Source organism: Pseudophryne corroboree, chromosome 1, assembly GCF_028390025.1.
Source record: "Pseudophryne corroboree isolate aPseCor3 chromosome 1, aPseCor3.hap2, whole genome shotgun sequence".
Taxonomy (NCBI): Eukaryota; Metazoa; Chordata; class Amphibia; order Anura; family Myobatrachidae; genus Pseudophryne; species Pseudophryne corroboree.
Genome location: NC_086444.1, coordinates 696,195,621 through 696,213,527, shown reverse-complemented (window position 1 = coordinate 696,213,527; position 17,907 = coordinate 696,195,621). Strand labels below are relative to the sequence as shown.

The window sequence follows — 17,907 nt, the reverse complement described above, 5'->3', positions numbered from 1 at the left end:
CAGGTCAAGAGATCCGCAGGCAATAGCTGTGGACGCGCTGGTAACGCCTTGGGTGTACCAGTCGGTGTATGTGTTTCCTCCTCTGCCTCTCATACCAAAAGTATTGAGAATTATACGGCAAAGAGGCGTAAGAACGATACTAGTGGTTCCGGATTGGCCAAGAAGGACTTGGTACCCGGAACTTCAAGAGATGATCACGGAAGATCCGTGGCCTCTACCTCTAAGGAGGGACTTGCTTCAGCAGGGTCCCTGTCTGTTTCAAGACTTACCGCGGCTGCGTTTGACGGCATGGCGGTTGAACGCCGGATCCTAAAGGAAAAAGGCATGCCGGAAGAAGTCATTCCTACTTTGATTAAAGCAAGGAAGGAAGTAACCGTGCAACATTATCACCGAATTTGGCGAAAATATGTTGCGTGGTGCGAAGATCGGAGTGCTCCGACGGAGGAATTTCAACTGGGTCGATTCCTACATTTCCTGCAATCAGGATTGTCAATGGGTCTCAAATTGGGATCTATTAAGGTTCAAATTTCGGCCCTGTCGATTTTCTTTCAAAAAGAATTGGCTTCAGTCCCTGAAGTCCAGACCTTTGTTAAGGGAGTGCTGCATATACAGCCTCCTGTGGTGCCTCCAGTGGCACCGTGGGATCTCAATGTGGTTTTGGATTTCCTAAAATCTCATTGGTTTGAACCACTAAAAAAGGTGGATTTGAAATATCTCACATGGAAAGTGACCATGCTTATAGCCCTGGCTTCTGCCAGGAGAGTGTCAGAATTGGCAGCTTTATCTTACAAAAGCCCATATCTGATTTTCCATTCGGACAGGGCAGAACTGCGGACTCGTCCGCATTTTCTCCCTAAGGTGGTGTCAGCATTTCATCTGAACCAGCCTATTGTAGTGCCTGCGGCTACAAGTGACTTGGAGGACTCCAAGTTACTGGACGTTGTCAGAGCATTAAAAATATATATTGCAAGGACAGCTGGAGTCAGAAAATCTGACTCGTTGTTTATATTGTATGCACCCAACAAGATGGGTGCTCCGGCGTCTAAGCAGACGATTGCTCGTTGGATCTGTAGCACAATCCAACTTGCACATTCTGTGGCAGGCCTGCCACAGCCTAAATCTGTAAAGGCCCACTCCACAAGGAAGGTGGGCTCATCTTGGGCGGCTGCCCGAGGGGTCTCGGCATTACAACTTTGCCGAGCAGCTACGTGGTCAGGGGAGAACACGTTTGTAAAATTTTACAAATTTGATACTCTGGCTAAGGAGGACCTGGAGTTCTCTCATTCGGTGCTGCAGAGTCATCCGCACTCTCCCGCCCGTTTGGGAGCTTTGGTATAATCCCCATGGTCCTTTCAGGAACCCCAGCATCCACTAGGACGATAGAGAAAATAAGATTTTACTTACCGATAAATCTATTTCTCGGAGTCCGTAGTGGATGCTGGGCGCCCATCCCAAGTGCGGATTATCTGCATAAATTGTACATAGTTATTGTTAACTAATTCGGGTTATTGTTGAAGGAAGCCATCTTTCAGAGGCTCCGCTGTTATCATACTGTTAACTGGGTTTAGATCACAAGTTGTACGGTGTGATTGGTGTGGCTGGTATGAGTCTTACCCGGGATTCAAAATCCTCCCTTATTGTGTACGCTCGTCCGGGCACAGTACCTAACTGGAGTCTGGAGGAGGGTCATGGGGGGAGGAGCCAGTGCACACCACCTGATCGGAAAAAGCTTTACTTTTTGTGCCCTGTCTCCTGCGGAGCCGCTATTCCCCATGGTCCTTTCAGGAACCCCAGCATCCACTACGGACTCCGAGAAATAGATTTATCGGTAAGTAAAATCTTATTATATATATATATATATATATATATATATATATATATATATATGAAATTATGGATGCCATATGGTCCAATTGGAATCAAAGGTATCCAGAAAAATCACTGTACAAGCCCTAAATGTAGGTATGACTGGTAACGTAATGTGGTTACAATGTTAATCTCAAGATTTGAGTACCAAAGAGGTGAGAAGAACAATGGGGTAAATTTACTAAGATTCGTATTGTTACCGATTTGGAGAGAGAATCATCACGAATGACATCGAAAGTGTAAAACTGCAACTTTTTGAATTGATTACGACTAATTTACTAAGCTGTCGTATTTGTATTTTTAGTGTTGTCCGATGTCGATGTCATTCGTGTTTTTTGATGTGTAATGCGGCCGATTTTGTGGTTTTGCGGCCGCGTTCTTAGTGTTTTTTTACGACTGCGTCACATGTCTGTTACGGCAGTGTTTTTCCGCTTCCGGACGGGTTTTTTTACTAAGTTTAGTTTTTGTCACTCCGTGATTGGTTGTATTCGTGATGGAGGAGTGTCTGTGCACATTACTATAAAAACGCCCCAAACCGTCCGCACCTCGTGGGTTTAGCTAGTGGAGAGGAGAGAGGAAGGTGTATTAGGAGTTGGTGAGTTTGGTGGAGTTTTTGGTGGATTTGGAGCGGAGTTTTGCGATTGTTGAGTGCTGTACTGTGTGTGTAAGTAGTCTTGTCATACTTGTTGTGTAGTTTTTTCGAAGTTTGTCTACTTTTTTGTCATTGTTTTTTTTTTCAAGTCTATTGTCATTGTTTGTGAGTGAGTGAGTGTGTGTGTGTTGTGTGTAGTGGTAGTGGAGGAGTGTGTTTTCTGTTTTATTTTCTCCGTTTCTTGCGAGTGTGACCAACGCTCCACTTATATGAATAATACGGGGGTGGCGGCAGTACGTGTGAGAGGCTAAACCCAAATACCTCCAACGAATAACGTATAGCAAGAATTTACACAACTGCGCCTGCGTGCATATAGGATGTCAGAAATAGGTGGTTTGAGTGAAAAAAGATCACAGGATGATATTTGTTGAAAATAAAACTGACATTTATTCTTATAAATGGTGTTTGGACAAATTTGCCTCTTTACAAATGTATAGATTTAATAATACGTTTGAGGTGGGGAATGAAAAAAAGGGGGGTGGAAAGAAAAAAGAAAGAAATATTGATAAAAAATGGAAAAAGAAGAATGGAAAAATTGAAAAATGAAGAAATAGAAAAATAAAAAATAAAAATAAAAGGGAGGCGCCCGCACACACAGGCGTCTGCCGACCGTCAGTACCGGAGGGACGCGGTCATGCCTCTGGGGGGAAGGTATCACCGACTTCGGGACCCACAGGGGGACTGTCCGTCGTGAACCTTCCCTCCTACGGGGTCGATTACCTTTTCTCCTGCGCTTGATCCCGACGTACACTTCCACTCTTTTCTTCTGTCTCGGAGAAGGAGCAGATCATCACATAACTACCTTCTTATAATACTACTATACAATACAGCAGCACCTAGAAGGAAATCGGGACGGAACAAACCGCACAGACAAGTGTTCCTGTGAAGGAAAAACGGAGCCGCACGGCTGAGAAGGGACAGACCTACGAGTGGAACACCGATCAAACAGGCTGAAGGAAGACAGAAGAAAAGAGTGGAAGTGTACGTCGGGATCAAGCGCAGGAGAAAAGGTAATCGACCCCGTAGGAGGGAAGGTTCACGACGGACAGTCCCCCTGTGGGTCCCGAAGTCGGTGATACCTTCCCCCCAGAGGCATGACCGCGTCCCTCCGGTACTGACGGTCGGCAGACGCCTGTGTGTGCGGGCGCCTCCGGCTGTGAAAAACGGAGCAGATTAGCGGGGAGTCCGGGGCTTTTTCTATTACCTTTCCCCTGATCACCTTATCCCACCACTACCCACATTGGGGTACCCCGCAGCGACACATCCGTTTCAAACAAGAACTTGCCTCCACCAGAGACTGTAATTTTAAAACCACTGTGGTAAACTTGGAATTTGAACATTCCTGATAATCCAGAAGTATCCGCCTAGTCTGCAGTATAAAATATTATTAAACCATAATAAGGTGGAAAAGAGGTGGGACGCCACACTCTGTTCACACCACATATTTGGAACCTCATTTTTTCAAACCTTTTTCAAATCTTTTTCATAATACACAGGTGCAGTACGAACAGTCTGACCTGTTATTTTTTCATATTTTTGCCTGTATCCCAATATTGTTTTTGTATTTTCATTTTTTATTTTTATTTTTTATTTTTCTATTTCTTCATTTTTCAATTTTTCCATTCTTCTTTTTCCATTTTTTATCAATATTTCTTTCTTTATTTTCTCAGTGTTTTGTGTAGTTTGTGGGGATTATGTCTCAGTCAGAGGTCAGTGTGGTGGATGAGGTTAGTGAGAGGGAGGAGGTGAGTGAGGTGGAGGAGGTTAGTGAGAGGGAGGAGGTGAGTGAGGTGGAGGAGGTTAGTGAGAGGGAGGAGGTTAGTGAGGAGGAGGAGGGGGTGCCTGTTGTAGCGTTCTCCAGTGATAGTGATGGTGCTGTGGCTCCGCAGCCACGCACCACTACCAAGACTGGGCGCAATGTGAAGTTCAGCTATGCTGAAAACATGGCTTTGGTGCGGGAGCTGATGAGGCATCATCGCCAATTGTTTGGGCAGGATGCTGCCAAGGTGTCCTCACATAGGAAGTCTGTCCTGTGGGGAAAAGTTATAGCGGCAGTCAATAGTGAGGGTGTGGTGAGGCGGACTGAGGACACGTGTAGAAAAAGATTTTATGACATCAAGCGCCGTGTCAAGGCCAAGATGGCCAAGGAGGCCAAATCAGCCCGCCAAACCGGGGGTGGACACCCTTTCCGTGCCACTTTTCGTGATTGGGAGGAGCCTGTGCGGTCACTTATTCCTGCAGAAGTGGTGTCAGCGACTCATGTCCGGGATTCGGACCGTCCAAGGCAGGATGGTGAGTTTTAATTTAATTTTGTTGGCTCTTGTTTTTTATAAAATGTTAATGCTGCTAATTGTTACTGTGTTTTTAAATATGCAAACATTGGCCCTCATTCCGAGTCGTTCGCTCGGTATTTTTCATCGCATCGCAGTGAAATTCCGCTTAGTGCGCATGCGCAATATTCGCACTGCGACTGCGCCAAGTATCTTTGCTATGAAGAAAGTATTTTTACTCACGGCTTTTTCATCGCTCCGGCGATCGTAATGTGATTGACAGGAAATGGGTGTTACTGGGCGGAAACACGGCGTTTTATGGGCGTGTGGCAGAAAACGCTACCGTTTCCGGAAAAAACGCAGGAGTGGCCGGAGAAACGGGGGAGTGGTTGGGCGAACGCTGGGTGTGTTTGTGACGTCAAACCAGGAACGACAAGCACTGAACTGATCGCACAGGCAGAGTAAGTCTGAAGCTACTCTAAAACTGCTAAGTAGTTTGTGATCGCAATATTGCGAATACATCGGTCGCAATTTTAAGATGCTAAGATACACTCCCAGTAGGCGGCGGCTTAGCGTGTGTAACTCTGCTAAATTCGCCTTGCGACCGATCAACTCGGAATGAGGGCCATTGTGTTGGTAATGTCGTGCAGGCCTGTGCAACCTGTAGCTGTAAATGTGTTTCAAAACTACAAGTCCCATCATGCATTGCCAGAGTTTTGTTATTAGTGAATGTGAAATCTGTTGCAGTGCATGCTGGTATGTGTAGTTATAATACATAATCAGAGATTTTGCTTGTCCCTAACTGTTTTTTCAAATGGCTTTTTATTTTTTTTACTTTTTGTTTAAATTTTTGCATTTTTTTATATGGTTTTTATGTTGTTTGTGTGAAATTTAATATTATAATTCTCTGCAATATATTGTGCCGAATTAAGATATGCTTCTGGATTATTTAGTGCAACACCATCTTAATTTAAGAATACACACCCAATTAATTAATCCAGAATAGCTTAAACATAAAATAGTTAACTTAACATTAGGTGCAAGATGTTTACATTACAATAATGATTTTCAGATAACAATGAGTATTCAAAGTATGGTCATAATGTTTTGTGCAATTTTTCAACAGTACGCCAGAGAAGCGCCACAGACAGGCCACAGCCAACTGATGAAGCTGCTGGGAATGCAGGTAAGAAATCAGTGTAGTCACATATTCTGCAAACACATAGAACCACAAAATATTAATGTTGCTATTTTCACATAGGTTCTTCTTCTGCAAGCCGCCCTCCTCTAAGGCGGCCATCACAGGGCTCTGTGACTTTAACTAGGAGGCCCAGTAAGACGCGGCGTGTGGAGTCGGAATCTGCGCCTCCTTCTTCACCACCTAGGCGGCGCATCTCGGCAGTCTTGCCCCAGCCACCACAGGCAATTTTGGATAGTCCCCAAAGTGATGAGCCACGATCACCTCAGCTGTCTGGTGAGTAAAAACTGAAAAGAAATACATTCAAACATTTCGACACAGTACATTTACTATGATGTGAGCTCAATTTGAGATGGCATGTTTCCCGTAGCAACCAATCAGATTCCAGGTATTATCTTCTTGAAGGTGCCAAATAAATGTGAATTAAAGTCTTATTGGTTGCTATGGGCCACATCACATTTTAAATAGAACACCCATCTTACTAAATTGAACCCACAGACGTGCACAGAAAATAAATAGCGGGTTTCTCACCGGACTTAACACCCCCCCCCCCCCCCTCCACAGCATTATAGTGTTCTCACACCTCCCCTGTCCGGGATGTAGACTGCTTACCTGATGCGCTCCACTGGTCCGTCCAGGTGAGAAGTCTATATCCAGGACAGGGGAGGTGAGAGAACACTATAATGCTGTGGAGGGGGGGAAGTTCGGTGCGGAACCCGCCAGTCAGTCTCTGCGCACGCCTGTTATGGCACATATGTGTTTGTAAAGGAAAGATTCCTAGTTTTAAAAAACACACCTCAAATAAAAAATTTAAATGAATATTATTAAGTATGGAATGTTTAGGACAAGCAAAGATATTTAATTATAACTAAACAGTGCCTGTTGGCCACCCCATACAGAACCAACCTTCATGGGAGACGATGACCAGCAGGAACCAGACCAACAGCCAACCTATACACTGCACCTTACGCCCGTTGTTTCTACCCAGCCAACCCAGCCGCAGGATATGCCCCAAGCCTCCTTAAGTCCACAATTGATACCAACTCCACCCCAGCAACAAATGCCCGCAGACTTTTGGACCAGTTGGGCAACACAACAGTCCCAAAACACTGCCTGCCTGAACACACACACACAACACCTTGCCAGTCTGCCCCATCATCTTCCGCGCATTAGTCGGAACTCGGGCAGACTGATTGTTCAGGTAGGCAGAATTGCTACATCGATGGAGCAAATCAGGGCGGACAACACGCAAATGCTGGCAAATTTGACACGCATCATCGATGAGCAACAGCGGCAGCAACAAGCCCTGATACAAGTGATACAACACAATCAGGTAGTGAATGAGACTTTGTCTAGGATTGTGGCCAGCCACACTGCCAGTAATAATCAGCTGAATGCCAGTATACATAACTTGAGCCAAAGCATCACTCTGATGTCAGCACAACAACTCAGCTCCAGCTCAGGAACGACTACCCCTAGCCAGACCCCAGTTACCTCCCCTGTTCGACGATCATCCAGAACACGGGCCAGCGACCCTGCTCATACCTCGGCACCCAGCACACAAAAGAAAAAATAATGATTCTGACATGACATTTGTGTAACACAATAAAAATTTAACTATTGTCTTCACAAAAATTCCAGTGTCCGTGTCAAACATTGTAAAACACGCTATGTGTGTATGGTTTAATGGGGTAATGAGTGTCAATGTTTTTATAAAAAAAAAAAAAAAAAAAAAGTACACACCAGTATAAAGAACAAACAATACTGTGTTCTAAGACCTACCAGAAGCAACACTTAGACATAGACGTGTATGTATTTTTCAACTCACCTGTTTAAAAAATTTAGAAAAGGTTGCCTGGGAAATACCAATGACGTCGCCTGTCACAGCCTGGAATCTGCCAGTAGCCATAAAGTGCAACACAGCCAGGAGTTTGTGCAAGCCTGAGACAGAGCATGAGCGTGCTGTCTCAGGGTCTAGTCCCAGTTTGACAAGGTCATACAGACGGAAAATGTTGGATGTTTTTAGGGGAAACATCTGTATGACCCTATCATCAGACAATGCGTTTAAGTTTAAACGTCCCCTAAACAAACGTGGCTGGCGCAGCCTCCGCGGCACCTGTTCAACCTGCTGACCATGTTCACTTACCTGGGCCAGATTTCTTGAAGAGTCATGGAGCACTCTCAGGTATCCCCCAGCAAACAAAAAATCTGTTGCACACACCACAGCAGCCATTTCAGAGTGAGAGATATTCAAAATGTGCCTGGGACCCTTTTATAGGGCCAAACATTCAGGTGTGAGTAATGGATAATTGACTACACATGTAAACACGCTTCTCAAAAGCAGGTCTGTTTTTTTTAGGACTTTTTTACGAAATGTATTTTTTCACGGCCGCAAATGCATTTTCACGGTAGACATTACAAATACGAATGGTTAGTAAATGACCGAGATTCATATCTAAACAGCCGCGTTTTGACCGATGGTGTATTCATTCGTATTTTTAAACTTGAACTTCCAAAAAAATACGAATGCACTCATCACTGCCGTGATTTCAGTTTAGTAAATTACCGAGATGACACTTTGAAGAAAAAACGGCATCTCGGTCAAAATCGGGACCTTAGTAAATATACCCCAATGATTTGAATGTGTTGAAGGTTTCCTTTGGGATAAAGGCCCACTGCACCTGGTATTCTCAGGAGGTTTCCCTTCCTGATACTGACCAGGCCATGCCTGCTTAGCTTCCGAGATCGGACAAGATCGGGCGTATTCAGGGTAGTATGGCCGTGGGCCGTTGTTAAGATAGAAGGAAGAAAAGAAGGTGGGGAGGGAGGCCACTTCTACTATCTGTACTGTACATAAATCAGAACCATGAATAATCCAAAAAAGTTTTTCCAGAAGTGAGAGTGTAGAAAATAAGTATTTTCCTTGAAAAAGGCCCACTGCACCTGGTATTCTCAGGAGGTTCCCCTTCCTAGTACTGACCAGGCAATACCTGCTTAGCTTATGTGTCTTCTGATAAGAGATAAACAATCAGGGTTCTGAAGAAATTTACAAGTATTTCTGTAACGCACTATAATATACTAACAATAAATGTGGAGTATTACAAATAAGTGCTTACAGAAAAATAATAGAAAATTTGTGTACTGTACATACAGAGCTGAACCAATTGACTGATAAATTAAGAGCTCAAGGCTGGCTCGCAAAAGATTAAATAACAAATAATGCTCCGTTGCTCGTTCCCTGAAAGGAGACCAAATTGATAAATGATCTTGTGTTAGTTTTAAGCTCAAGGCTGGCTCACGTAAGATGCACAAAATCTTGTAGTATCCTCTTAGGAGAGACAAAAAAATGTATATATATACATAAATAAAGAAAAAAATATAGCAATAACATTGAAATCAAATATTACCATAAATACACCACACTGATGTGGTATGCTGATTAATCTAGTGTTGATGTCAAATAACATTGAAGTCAGATTTTACCATAAGCACACCACACTGATGTGGTATGCTGATTAATCTAGTGTCGATATCAAGGTTAAATACGGTGCGGCACTCCAATGATTCACAAAGGCAGAGGTGTATAATGTACAACGTTTCAATGCCCGTTTATTAGGATGGCATTTTCGTCAGGTATATATCTGCCTCTGCCTTTGTGAATCATTGGAGTGCCGCACCACCTTGTGCTTGCTGTTTATCTCTTGTGAGGGCACCCGATGTGTTAAACGTGTCTAAGTGGCTGTGCCGGACCCAACTCGTTCTCTCTCTATATATATATATATATATATATATAGAGAGAGAGAGAGAGAGATAATATATTATTTTCACCATATAAGATAATGGGAACCATCACAATACCCTATCCAACTGAGGATAATCTGACGCACTGCCCAGGCGACTGGGACCGCCCGACCATTCCTCCCTTACCTCCCTTCCCAATCCTCCCTCCCTTCTTTTCTCTTCCCCCTCCTTGCCTCTTTTCTCTTCTACTTCTAATCTTAAGCTTACTCTTTGTCCTTCTTTTATAAGCTATAATACTTCGTTAAGAGTTATTCCTTCGCCCTTAGTTACGGTACACACCAAATGTATTACACTACCTACTGACAGCTTTCTATACATCGGCATGCATGCCTGTTTGATTCTTCACTCACTCGATGTTGTACATAGATAGATATGCTGTCACTGTTATTTGACAGTTAACTGCGTTATGTACTAATGTGTGATACCTGTAATGTATATCTTACGAATATCTTGTTAAAAGTATAAAATTCAATAAAAACTTTTTCTCAAAAAAAAATAATATATTATTTTCTTTGATATTTTCACCTTTTTCAATTATCTTGTACCTCATGTGTTAAAAAGGTAAACAAGTTTTTTATTAGCAAACATTAGACATGAGTCTCCAATTTAGTTTCCATTAGTTCTTTTATTCAAGAAACAATTAAAGGTTAAGTTTTATTTCATTTCTTTCTTTCTATACATACCACATTGATTACAACAAATGAGTGCTCCCAAACAAGGTTTTTTTGTCTTTTCTCTCCTTTCCAATTGTAGTCCAATCTACAAAATTCCTGGTAGCACCGCCAATCATTAGCAGCTTAAGATTTACTTGATAACTGCATGTATATTGGTTTTTCATTTACAACCTTCATTTTCTGTACCTTAGTAAAATTGTTAGACTAGTGCGGTTCCACACTAAATACATTCTTGCATAATCCTTGGTACTGAGGTCTTTACCTCAGCTCTCGGACCCAGCACAGTCATTTTGGCAAAAGTTTTGGCCACAATTAGAACTTTTTGTTCCACTATTGAGTCATTTTGGACTTTTCCTTTTTAATTTCTTGTTTAAAGAAACTCAGACCCTTCTCTCTCAGCTCCAACGACCAGTATGAATATGAGCACTTTCAGTCTAAAAACAGAACTGAAGAATAAGAGATCAATAGAAGATCTAGACACCATCTTTCCCATCAAGATTCCCGATTCAAATACCGAGGTCAATTGGGAAGATGACCTTTTCCATTTGAAGAAAACCCTCCAGAGACGCATTAGAGTTGACTGGGATTTAACTAGCTTGGAACACTATTGCAGACAAAAAACATCTCCAAGAGGTCTACGACCAAAACTTTTTCCTTCATTTGAACTCTCCACAGAAAATCTACGCAAAGATTGGGAACTATGTCTCCTAAAATGCTCTCAAGACTTGATGGGCATTTTAATAAAACATAATCACCTAATCATGGAAGAATGCACCAAAGAAATTGACAATCTGGGCCAAAAATTAGAACAATGGGAAGGTAATTCTACCTTCCAGGACCTTTTTGGTAAAATGAAAAAAGATCTGGAACTATATGAGGACAATATCATTGAAAGAAATAAATCCAAGTTCGCAAGGGATAAGCGAGATTTCACTTCTGGACATATCTTCAAATGGACCCAACAAACCCGTAGAAGGGACGTGACCAGACGGGAATATACACCATCATCCTCTGAAGTCGAACCATCAGATGCTGAAGATCACCCTGATTCCAACTCAGATTCAAGAGACCCTTTTAATCGTAGGAGGGATTCCAGTCATCACTCTACTTCTTCATCTGCCTCTTTTTTTAGAGGTGAGCAGGGGCAAGGCCCGTGGATACCCTGCAAAACAAAAACCAGGCGGGGCGGAAGGAAGAACACCAAGACAAAGATGGCGGTCACCCCAACAAAAACGATACCCCGCCAGGAAACGGAAGTAACCAATGAAGGCCTTACCAAGCTAAGAATAATTCATTTATCTACACATGTTCTTACACAAGACCAAATCAGTGTCCTTGAGAAAGGTCTCTAATTTTCACCAACTAATCATTTCGACCGTTTTAAGTGGGAAATAAATCTCCGCCTATTCGGCCGCAAACTCTTACTTAAGAAGCATTTTACCAAAAAAGATAAAGATAAACTTCCGCCCAATCTTGATACATGTGACTTGTCACAGCAGGAACAAGATGCCCTGGCTATTCTAGAGGAATTATCAGATGAACAACCCTCCACTTCCACCCGCCCTATTTGCAAGAACAAGTCAACTTTTTATCCCCAAGATAACCAATGTCCTGAGATAAAAGTATTTCTTGATCTGGTATCACGAGACTTTGATACACTTTACCGGCGTCAGAAATAATTTAAAACCATTAGGAACCTATCCAGAAAAAAGAAAGAAGCCTTAAAGGATATACAAAAATGGGACGATGTACAGATACAAATGTCAGACAAAGGAGGAAACATTGTGATATGGCCTACCACATCATACCTTAAAGAGGCCAATAAACAGTTAAAAGATACTTCCTGCTACAAGTCGACTCTATTTGATCCAACACAGAATTTTTCAACTCTATATTCCCGGATTATCGACAAACACCTTCAGCAAGGTACTATCACTAAAACAGAATGGGATTACCTGAATACCCCGCATCCAAGAACTCCGACACTCTATCTATTACCAAAGGTACACAAAAATGTGGACAATCCACCTGGACGACCCATTATATCGGGCAACGGGGGTCTCTTGGAAAAAGCCAGCTACTTCCTTGAAGTACATTTGCGACAACATGTCCTCAGCCTTGATTCATATGTGAAAGACACAACAGATGTCTTGAAGAAAATTCAAGGCATACGACTGGAGGACTCCCACATAATGGTGGGATTAGACGTTGAATCTCTGTATACATCCATCAAACATGACTTGGGCATCAAAGCAGTGAAATATTTTCTGTCCATGAGTGGCATCAGTGACTTTCAGGAGTTCCTTTTGGAGTTACTCCAATTTGTGCTAAATCACAATTACTTCCTTTTTAACAATCGCTTCTATATACAGACCAGAGGCACAGCTATGGGGGCGGCATGTGCCCCCACATATGCGAACCTCTTTTTAGGCTGGTGAGAATGGGAAGTGGTATTCAGTGACGACCAAGAGGAATACACCGATCATATTTTGATTTGGATACGTTACATCGACGATATCTTTATGATCTGGGATGGTACCCAAGAAAATTGGACCAGTATATCCTCTCCCTCAATGTCAATCAGATCAATATGAAATTCACATACACCAGTAGTAAATCCAGTATCTCATTCCTTGATCTTAGGATATACCGAGATGAGACCAACACATTAGCCACTGAAATCTTCAGAAAAGAAACCTCAACCAACAGCTTGCTCCATTCAACTAGTAGCCATTTTCCACCAACCATCAAAAACATTCCCAGGGGTGAATTCCTTAGACTAAAAAGGAATTGCACAGAAGATTCCATTTTCCAAACAAAAAGCATTGAATTGGCAGCAAGATTGAAAGAGAGAGGATACAGCAATAGACTTATAAAAAGAGCCAAATCTGAAGTACAGAAAGTGGAAAGGGACTCTCTGATTTTTCCGGCTGCAAAAACCAAGGAGGACAAGAATAACCTACACTTTATTGGGGATTTCTGTAGGAACTGGAAAGATGCCAGAAAGATCCTGCAAACCCATTGGCACATCCTGAAAATGGATGAGGACATTTCGGACCACATTAGCCAGAACGTTAACATGAGCTGGAGAAGGGCACCAAATCTAAAAGATAAATTAGTAAGACGTTTCTTTGCACACCCTTCCAAGCCAAGACCTCTCAAAGGCAGCTACCCGTGCGGTAACTGTAAGCTGTGCCCACATGTCACCAACCTATTTACAGTCACGGATAGATTCAATCAACAGGTCACAGTGAAAGATTTCTTCAACTGTAGGACAGAGAATGTGATCTATTGCATTTCATGCACCTGTAACCTAAGATACGTGGGCATGACATCTCGTATGCTCAAAGTAAGGGCACTTGAACATATCAGTACAGTGAGGAATGCCAAATCAGATTCAGCTCATTTCAAGAAGCTCACTTCAGTTGCCAGACATTTTTTACGATTTCACGACAGCCGAATAGAAGATTTGAAATTTTCTGGCCTAGAACATATAAAAATGGGATTGAGAGGAGGAGACTACAGCATGGCACTCCAGAAAAAGGAATCCGAATGGATTTTCAAATTGGACACTCTCATGCCCAAAGGCTTAAATGAACTCATCAACTAAACCATTTTTTTACCCACTTAACTATCAGGTTTATTAATTCTCTTCTCTGTTACCCCAACTCACCTCCCTAGTCACTCCCCCCTTTCCCTCCCATTTCCCCCCCCCTTTCCCCCCCCCCTTCTCCCCTCTCCCTTGGTTCCTTTTCTCTCTCTTCCCCTCTTCAATATTTTCTTCCCCCTATTTTTCCTTCCCCCCCCTCCAACCCCTCCCACATTATCTGTTCACTCTTATCAACATATTTATTCTTTTCTCACTATATATATAATTTTTGTTACTATCCTTCACACCTGTACACACACTACACGATTTTAAACAATTCAGACTCTATCCCCCACTACACCACATTCACTCACCTTTCTCACCATTTCCCTTCAATTAATACTCAATTTCACACTGTTCACACACTCTTACCAATAGTGCACGCATCCATTCCATTAATTTTTTACCCTCTCATTTACATATTACTTCATCCCCCCCTTTCTTTTCCTCCCCACATTCATCCCTCCCTCACACCAATCCTCCTCCTCCATTCCCTCTCACCAACCAATAAGCAACACTCACATTCTTCTTCCTACCACTTCGTTGCACACAATTCCCATTTTTTTTTTCCTTCCCCCCTTTCCTTTCTTTCTTTTTTCTCTTTTCTCTTCGCTCTCTTTGCAACCCTTTCATACACTCATTTCATTTAATTTCATTTTCATTTCATTTTATTATTTCATTTTATTTTAATTTATTTTATTTTATTTTAATTTGCTATTATTTCCAATCACGTCCTTATCACCATCTTTTGGCTCATACTGGTTTTCCCCCCTTTCCTCTTTCCCTCTTCCCGTTTCTCCCTTTTCCCTCTTTCAATATGGCTCCTGCAATCAATCCTATCCCGGTTCCAATAGGTCCTGCCACCAGTCCGTCAATCTAATCACCAGCGTGATAGGTCATCTCAGCATTCAAATACTGGCCACAGGAGAGCAGCAGAGAGAGGCTCTCGTGACCAAGCCCAATCAGGTGAAACGTATGTTGAGAACGTCCTCAGTGACGTCATAGCGGCAACGCCCAGTCCGGAAGCGGGCGGCCGCGCTCATCACTGCAGCGGGACATCGTGAGAGGATACCAGGACAGCACTGGCCGCACACCTTGCGGCTGCGGTAACGGACACTAGACCACCAGGGTTTTATTGTGTTTATATATCTCTCTCCCAGAAATTGTCAATTCCTGCAGTAATACACCATACCTGCAGGAATAACATGTACAGTATCGTCCCATAGGACCACAAATTACTTATACTGTACCATTTTCCCGCTCATGCCCAAATGATTATGCACTAGATTAAGGTATTTAACCTTGATATCGACACTAGATTAATCAGCATACCACATCAGTGTGGTGTGCTTATGGTAAAATCTGACTTCAATGTTATTTGACATCAACACTAGATTAATCAGCATACCACATCAGTGTGGTGTATTTATGGTAATATTTGATTTCAATGTTATTGCTATATTTCTTTCTTTATTTATGTATATATATACATTTTTTTGTCTCTCCTAAGAGGATACTACAAGATTTTGTGCATCTTACGTGAGCCAGCCTTGAGCTTAAAACTAACACAAGATCATTTATCAATTTGGTTTCCTTTCAGGGAACGAGCAACGGAGCATTATTTGTTATTTAATCTTTTGCGAGCCAGCCTTGAGCTCTTAATTTATCAGTCAATTGGTTCAGCTCTGTATGTACAGTACACAAATTTTCTATTATTTTTCTGTAAGCACTTATTTGTAATACTCCACATTTATTGTTAGTATATTATAGTGCGTTACAGAAATACTTGTAAATTTCTTCAGAACCCTGATTGTTTATCTCTTATCAGAAGACACATATCCTGTATTTACATATATATCTTTCCAAATTTCTTCTATTTTTTTCATTGTTTCTTTTCTTCTCCATCCTTAAACTGTCCATACACACTCTTATCTGGAAATACCATTTCAGACTATTTTTAGTCTTTATTAGATGTGAAGTACAGAAAACAGAGTCGTTTTTCCATTCATTCATATTTCCTTCATATTGGCCCACGACCATACTACCCTGAATACGCCCGATCTTGTCTGATCTCGGAAGCTAAGCAGGTATTGCCTGGTCAGTACTAGGAAGGGGAACCTCCTGAGAATACCAGGTGCAGTGGGCCTTTTTCAAGGAAAATACTTATTTTCTACACTCTCACTTCTGGAAAAACTTTTTTGGATTATTCATGGTTCTGATTTATGTACAGTACAGATAGTAGAAGTGGCCTCCCTCCCCGCCTTCTTTTCTTCCTTCTATCTTAACAACGCCCCACGGCCATACTACCCTGAATACGCCCGATCTTGTCCGATCTCGGAAGCTAAGCAGGCATGGCCTGGTCAGTATCAGGAAGGGAAACCTCCTGAGAATACCAGGTGCAGTGGGCCTTTATCCCAAAGGAAACCTTCAACACATTCAAATCATTGTTCTTCTCACCTCTTTGGTACTCAAATCTTGAGATTAACATTGTAACCACATTACGTTACCAGTCATACCTACATTTAGGGCTTGTACAGTGATTTTTCTGGATACCTTTGATTCCAATTGGACCATATGGCATCCATAATTTCATATATATATATATATATATAGAGAGAGAGAGAGAGAGAGAGAGAGAGAGATAATATATTATTTTCCTCGATATTTTCACCTTTTTCAATTATCTTGTACCTCATGTGTTAAAAAGGTAAACAAGTATTTTATTAGCAAACATTAGACATGAGTCTCCAATTTAGTTTCCATTAGTTCTTTTATTCAAGAAACAATTAAAGGTTAAGTTTTATTTAATTTCTTTCTTTCTATACATACCACATTGATTACAACAAATGAGTGCTCCCAAACAAGGGTTTTTTGTCTTTTCTCTCCTTTCCAATTGTAGTCCAATCTACAAAATTCCTGGGAGCACCGCCAATCATTAGCAGCTTAAGATTTACTTGATAACTGCATGTATATTGGTTTTTCATTTACAACCTTCATTTTCTGTACCTTAGTAAAATTGTTAGACTAGTGCGGTTCCACACTAAATACATTCTTGCATGACCCCACTAGACCACCAGGGCATGGGTACAAGTCAGGTTTTCTCTCTAAGCCTATTTATATTGGCCCGCAGTACCAGGTGGTTATGCCAGCAGAGGGGATAAGGCTTAGACTTGGAGCCCCTCCCCCAGCCCCAGGGCGCCATTTACAGTAAATGTTCCCACCCTGGAGCTGCATCTCTGTCTCTCCCTCACTCCCTGTCAGTGTTTGGGCGCCATTTCTCTCAGCTACACTGTTCCTGGGACTGCTTGGGCAAATCCTCCTTTGTAAAGCCGCCTGATAGTCAGCGCTGTGCCTTTACAAGACACTTAAGTATTCTACATGTCGTTTACAGTGATAGTTAAGAAAAAGTGCGTTTAGTCAGGGTTCTTTGGTACAAATACCCTGAGATATACATCCAGTTTTTACTGTGCAGTGTTATATCTATTGACTACATAGCTGTATATAAGCTAGTCCAGTGCAGTATTATTGTGTGTAATAACCTCTGCATTGTACAACTGTGACTATATGTGTGTGCATTAGCTTGCTGGGTGATTTTCATTTTGTGTTTCTCACTCAACTTGCTATCCCTATATTCTATAACCTGAGGGGGCTTTGTGCGTCAGGTTTATGATACTGTAATATAGGATATTCACGAAATGTACTTTAATTGTATTTTTTTCTGTGATTCTAGTCACCGTACCTCTCCTGTGTCCCTGCTTGTGCTGACTACATTAAGCGGGGGTTTGGGTCAGGTTTTG

General features: G+C 42.0%; 3 pseudogenes; 2 read left to right on the top strand and 1 right to left on the bottom strand.

Moving 5' to 3' along the window:
* Positions 1-8,655: 8,655 nt before the first annotated feature.
* On the bottom strand, positions 8,656-8,773 carry LOC134940886 (5S ribosomal RNA; annotated as a pseudogene).
* Positions 8,774-16,138: 7,365 nt separating this feature from the next.
* On the top strand, positions 16,139-16,256 carry LOC134945268 (5S ribosomal RNA; annotated as a pseudogene).
* A 144-nt stretch (positions 16,257-16,400) lies between these two features.
* LOC134946976 (5S ribosomal RNA) lies at positions 16,401-16,518 on the top strand (annotated as a pseudogene).
* Positions 16,519-17,907: the final 1,389 nt, after the last annotated feature.